A 6,657-nucleotide genomic window follows, 5' to 3' on the forward strand; every position below is an offset into this window, starting at 1 on the left:
AACGAGATACTTATTCAGGTACATTTGCACGCACGCATCCAACTACATTCATCAGATACCTCATGTTATTGTATTTGGGATAAGACTCTTACCCATCATGTGTTTTATCTCTTTAAGATGAGTTATCCTTTCTACATTTATTATTAAAACACATCTTTTTTTGTGGGATTTATCTGATTGCATGCTTTCAAAATAAACTTATTGTTTATCTGGATGTTGAAATGGTTTGCGTTCTCATCTTGTTTTAATCGGTGCGGTGATTTTTGTCTATATATGAGATGTTAGGTCTTTGGAGAAAGTTCACATGAATATTGGTCTTTTGACAAAATAATCGAAAGGTAGCATGTCACATCCCGGCCCGAGCCCCCACCACATCCCGGGCTCGACTCCGCCGTAGTACGATATTGTCCGCTTTAGGCCCCAACCACACCATCACGGTTTTGTTTCTGGGAACTCACATGAGAACTTCCCAGTGGGTCACCCATCATGGGAATGCTCTCGCCCGAACTCGCTTAACTTCGGAGTTCTTACGGAATCCGAAGCCAGTGAGCTCCCAAAAGACCTCATACTAGGTAGAGATGAGAATATATATATAAGGCTTACATGATCAATTTCCCTAAGCGATGTGGGATGTTACATAGCAGCTTTGTGTTTTGAGTAAGAAAAATAATTTTTATACTACTGCTATCTTGTGTTTTCAACAACATGTGTTTTTAAGAGAAAATATTATTTTTCATGCTGCTTTCATTTGAGTTTTTAATTGAATGTCAATTATGAAACTGTGCCTTGTGATTTTCGTAATTGATTGTTTTTTAACAAACACTTCATCATATATATATTCTGCATGATCAAGTTAGTATCTTGCAAAGTTCGAGGGAAAGGTGATTGACGACCGCATTAGTGTTGTGCCACTTCAGCTCGAAGACTGAAGAAAGATCGAGTAGCAAAGTGCGAAGACAAAGCTGCCAGCTAGAATGGGTGTCTAATTGATGAGTTTTTGTAAGTCTTTATGTGTTTATACCATATTTAGGGCCTCGTATTTAGACCTCGTATAAATACTCGAGGGACTTAAATATAATTATGTAATAAAGAAATTGGCAAATATGTAATAAGTGAGGAGTCCTTATTCTATAAAAGGACCCCTCACCCTCACAATTAGGAGAGGCCATTTCTGGAGGTCGATTCCTAAGGCTCCTCACCCTCTCAACGCTCTCACTCTCAGATCTCTCTCTCTTCCTCACTTCTCAGAGAAATACAATACAATCAGTGTGGACGTAGCCCAAACCTTGGGGTGAACCACGATACATCTTGTGTTATTTACATTTCATGCAGATTCACGGTCAGATTTACATTGTACCAAGACTTCCGGTTTTGTGCATCAACATTTGGCGCCATCTGTGGGAAACAACACAGAAAACTATGTCAGTTCTCTTTCATTTTTTCACCTTCACCGTGAATCTGCAAAATCACAAAAACCTAAAACAAAGAGAAACAAATGCTTCCAGATCCAAATTCCAGATTATGATATCACTCACTCCCATTCTCTCTCTCGTCCATCGCACAAGCTCCCCTGTCGTCTTCCTCTGCCCGATCCCAAACCCGACAAGGGTGCACCCATCAGTAGCACCAGCCCCTTCAGGACCCGATGTTCATCGGCTGGCTCGGGCTTGCAGGAGGCACCCAAGTCCTCCGAGGAGAGGAAGCTGAGTTCTGATCTCTACTCGTCGGTGCCAAAATTATTCGACAAAAAAAAAGGCATGCGTTGCGGCGTTGGAACGGCGTCGTATATGAATTTGGGGTCTGTTGGTGATGGGCGATGAGAAGTCGTCATCATCGATCGTAATGGTGAGCAGAGACAGAGAACCGCAAGATTGTGAGCTTCTCATTCCCGTGGCAGACTCCGACGACGAGGGTGCATCGCCCAAACCTTCTCCTCACGCACAGACGCGCATACCAGCGCTGCCGCCTGCCATCTCATTCAGAAGCATATTCCATCATAATGGTCAGATAGGTAGGAAACGGCTTTGTCAACGCTGCGGAAGCTGACGCCCAGCCACTCACATCCAAAACCACTTTTGCCCCAATTACAGTGCCCGAGTCTGACCCAACAACAAACAACAATCCGGATAAAATCCAGAACCCGAATTTGGTCCCAATTCGGACACCGGGGCTGCCACTACCCCAACGAATGTTAGCAACGATTCCACCTCAATAGCTGATAAGCGATGGCTGAGTTGGCCCAGGGACTGCGGGTTTTGGCTAATTATGCCGGTTCTGAAGGTCGGTAGCATTATTGGCCGCAAAGGCAAGCTCATGAAGAAAATGTGCGAGGAGACCCGAGCTCACATTCGGGTCCTGGACGACACTGTTGGAAATCCTGATCCCATCGTGCTGATCTCTGCAAGGGAAGAGCCAGAGGTACCTCTGTCCCCTGCAATGGAGGCTGTAATAAGAATATTCAAATGCGTCTCTGGATTATCATCTCACTGGTTCCCGACTTTCTCTTTCACTGAATCTCAAATGGCGACAATCATCCACCTCTCTGTAACCCACCTTTCTGTGAAGATCGACCCTGCCCTTCGCCGTAAATATGTAGACTGGAGAAATGCAAACTGCAACCTTCGAAAGAGAAAGAGCTGCCATGGGTAAGCCTCTGAGCAACGGCGGCCCTGCCTTCTACTTCGTCCAGTCTAAGATTCCAATGGTTTGCTGTGGTTGGAATTGAGATGGGGACAAGGTCCTAGCAGAAACCAGGCCGAAAGAGAAAGGCAGTGGCAGACAAAGCAAAAGGAAAAGAGAAAGAAAAAGGAAAGTATAAGCAAAAGCAAGTGAGTGTGTCTGGAGGTGGAGAGATCAAAGAAAGGAACAGAAAAGAAAAAAGATCATGTCGTTGGGAGAATATTTCAGAAAGCAGAAAAGAGGAAAGCAAAAGAGATGCACATGGGGACACTGCAAAAGCAAGGAATAAACACCCTACTAGAGTGATGTAATTTATTTTCCTTATCTTTCGGAAACATCTGTATAAACCCCATCAGAGGGTGTAAAAAAAAAAGAAAAGAAGGCAAAGCCCAAAATAAATGGGCTGGAATGTTGTGTGGAGGGTGAAGTCCTATAAGCCTAAAATACAACCAACCAGGTGATCAATAGTACGCCCAGTACTCCACAATTATTCGACAATCTGTCGCTATTAGCACTAACCAGGTAATTAAAAGTACGCCAAGTACTTCAAAATTATACATAAGCACTACTCATGTCAATCATACATAAACATACATGAGCACTACTCATGTCGATCATACATAAACATTCATAAACATCACTCATATCAATCATACATAAATATTCATGAGCATCACTCATGTCAACATCCATGAGCATCACTCATGTCAATCAACATAAACATTCATGAGCATCACTCATGTGAAGCAGCTTCAAAAGCTTCATTTACAGAGCTCCAGCTTCAAAAGCTTCATTTACAAGAGCTCTAGCTTCAAAAGCTTCATCTACAGAGCTCTAGCTTCAAAAGCTTTATTTACAAAAGCTCTAGCTTCAAAAGCTTCATTTACAGAGCTCCAGTTTTAAAGCTTCAATTGCAAAGCTTCACCTACAAAGCTTCAGTGCAGGGTATACAAATACCGTCTCCGAACAACCGCCACTTCGGCCCATACATGGATTCAATTTAACGTCTCCAGCCAACATACTCTATTGACCGAAGACTTGGGGAACTACATTATGTACCATATATTGGGCCTTATGGAAAATTCTTAGGGGACTTAGTCCGTTCTATGTACTGAGGAGCGAGCCCTTATTCTATAAAAGGGACTCCCTCACCGTCATTAGAGCAGCATCAACTCTAGTCCATTATTCATGTATTGAGGAGCGAGCCCTTATTCTATAAAAAGGACTCCCTCACTATCATTAGAGAGCATCGCTGCCAGCTGAGCAACCGCCTTGCCGCGAGCATCACTCATAAACCATTATTCATGTATTGAGGAGCGAGCCCTTATTCTATAAATAGGGACTCCCTCACCTTCAAACGCCACAAGCCGAGCCAACCAAGGCAACATAAGCCACGAGTCGAGCAGCCTCGCAGCATGTGCTACTTCTAGTTGAGCATCATTTCAGATTGAGCATTGCCTCATATTGAGCATCAGTTCAAGACAACATTTAGTTACTTCGGCCCACACATGGACTGAATTTCAAGTCTCCAGCCAAAAGACTTTCTTGACTGAAGACTTGGGGGACTACTATTTATACCATATTTAGGGCCTCGTATTTAGACCTCATATAAATACTCGAGGGACTTAAATGTAATTATGTAATAAAGGAAGGGGCAAATATGTAATAAGTGAGGAGTCCTTATTCTATAAAAGGATCCCTCACCCTCACAATTAGGAGAGGCCATTTCTGGAGGCCAATTCCTAAGGCTCCTCACCCTCTCAACGCTCTCACTCTCAGAGCTCTCTCTCTCCCTCACTTCTCAGAGAAATACAATACAATCAGTGTGGACGTAGCCCAAACCTTGGGGTGAACCACGATACATTATGTAATCTTTCTTTCTTAGTGCTTCCTAGCTTGGTAGCCCAAGAATTTTTCTAGTGGTGGGTTTTGCCTCGTTAAATCTTACATCATGCACACACTCTTTATATTTATGTTGAATATTTGTGTAGGATTTAGTTTGCATAACTGGTTAATTTAAATCATAATTTGAATTAGTTTTAAGTTGGAGCTTATTTATACCTCTAGGTTAAATTAGTACTTATCCTAGGACTTTCATTTATAATATTTTTTTCCTAATATGTATCTTTATTATTTAATTAACGGGTAAAGTTGTCAATTTATTAGTAGAATTTTGACTAAAGGTGTTATGTGAAAGTGAATTAAAACGTGAGGAGGTGTTAGTGTAATGTCTTAAATGTGAGGGAGTTTTGCCTCGTTAAATCCTACATCATGCACACACTCTTTATATTTATGCTGAATATTTGTGTAGGATTTAGTTTGCATAACTGGTTAATTTAAATCATAATTTGAATTAGTTTTAAGTTGGAACCTATTTATACCTCTAGGTTAAATTAGTACTCATTCTAGAACTTTCATTTATAATATTTTTATCCTCATATAGATCTTTATTATTTAATTAATTAGTTAGACGGGTAAAGTTGTCAATTTATTAGTAGAATTTTGACTAAAGGTGTTATGTGAAAGTGAATTAAAACATGAGGAGGTGTTAGTGTAATGTCTTAAATGTGAGGGTGTTTTGTGAAAACTCGATAAACCTTAGGGGGTGTTGGTGTAATTAACCCTATAAAAGTTTTCATCTTTTCATTTTTTTTTATTTTCGGAGAATTTGTTTTCCAAGTTTTTGTTTCTGAAATGATTAATTTTTTAATATGTCGTATGTATGATTGTTGTTTTTTCTATGCACGATTTATTTTTGAGAACTTTCATGAAAAGGGTTTAGGCTAAATTTATTTTAATAAAAAATCATTATATAACTTTATTTAATTAAAAAGACTTAAATTTTAATGAAAAATCCTTAAATTTTAATAAAAACAAAAAGAACTTAAATTTTAATGAAAAAGACATAATTTTAATATTAAAAGACATCACTTTTCTTTCACCCTAAAGAAGACAAATAGTTTTATTCTCTCAAACCAAAGGGACTTTATGGAGTGGGGTTGAACTTAAAGACTTTGTGTAGAGATAATATGTTAAACTCACTTGAACTGCAAGCTTCTTGCAAAAAATAAAATAAAATAAACAAATGAAAAAGAAAAAACTACACAAACAAACGAACTGTATGTTTGGTTGAGGGACTTTCAAATTCCAAAAGATTGAGTCTAAGTTAGTAAAGAATAAACCATAAAGTTGTAGATAGCAATTCTCTCCATAAACGTTGAGGCATGTAAGAGAGATTTACAAATGACATCTTCCGAGTAGAGATTTCATACATTGTCTAATGAATATTTTGTATACATTGTCTAATGAAAAAATATAAAAAGACTTGAAAGAATAGTGTATATTCGGTTGGTATACAACATTTATTAGTCTAACAAGCAAATGCCAAAACTGCATATTTATAAATTTAAAATGTTTGTATATATACACAGTTCTCTTCCGTTGAGGGATTCCTCAAATAAGATTATTTTGAAATGCTTTCTTGTGGTTTTCATTTCGTAATTTTTTTTTTCAAAAATCACTAAAATAACTAGCATTTGTAGGATCGGAAAATACATATTTTTAGGCACATTATTTTAAGGCCACTCTATAATATATTTCAAAAATCCAACTGTTTATGCTTTAAACTTTTACTAACATCTTTTCTAACAAAAATCATCTAAGTCTAAAATTATATGACAGTTAAATTAAAAATGATAGTCACAATATTTTGGAATGTTTACATTTTAGTAAGTCCAACGCTCCAATATTTATAAATTCAATAAACAAGGACGTAAGAAATTGACTTAATTTAATTATGATATACTTTGGATGCGGTCCCTAGTCCCTATCACTGTTGGACTAAAAGCTTAATGATATTCAAAGTTTGATCAAAATCCTTTGACTTTGTACACCTCATTATATTACTATTAATATTTGTATTTCTATAGTTTTGACATTAATTGTTTGATATTTAAGAGATTTATAATCCTATAAATT

The sequence above is a fragment of the Malus sylvestris genome, chromosome 16, assembly GCF_916048215.2.
Source record: "Malus sylvestris chromosome 16, drMalSylv7.2, whole genome shotgun sequence".
In the NCBI taxonomy this organism is placed as follows: Eukaryota; Viridiplantae; Streptophyta; class Magnoliopsida; order Rosales; family Rosaceae; genus Malus; species Malus sylvestris.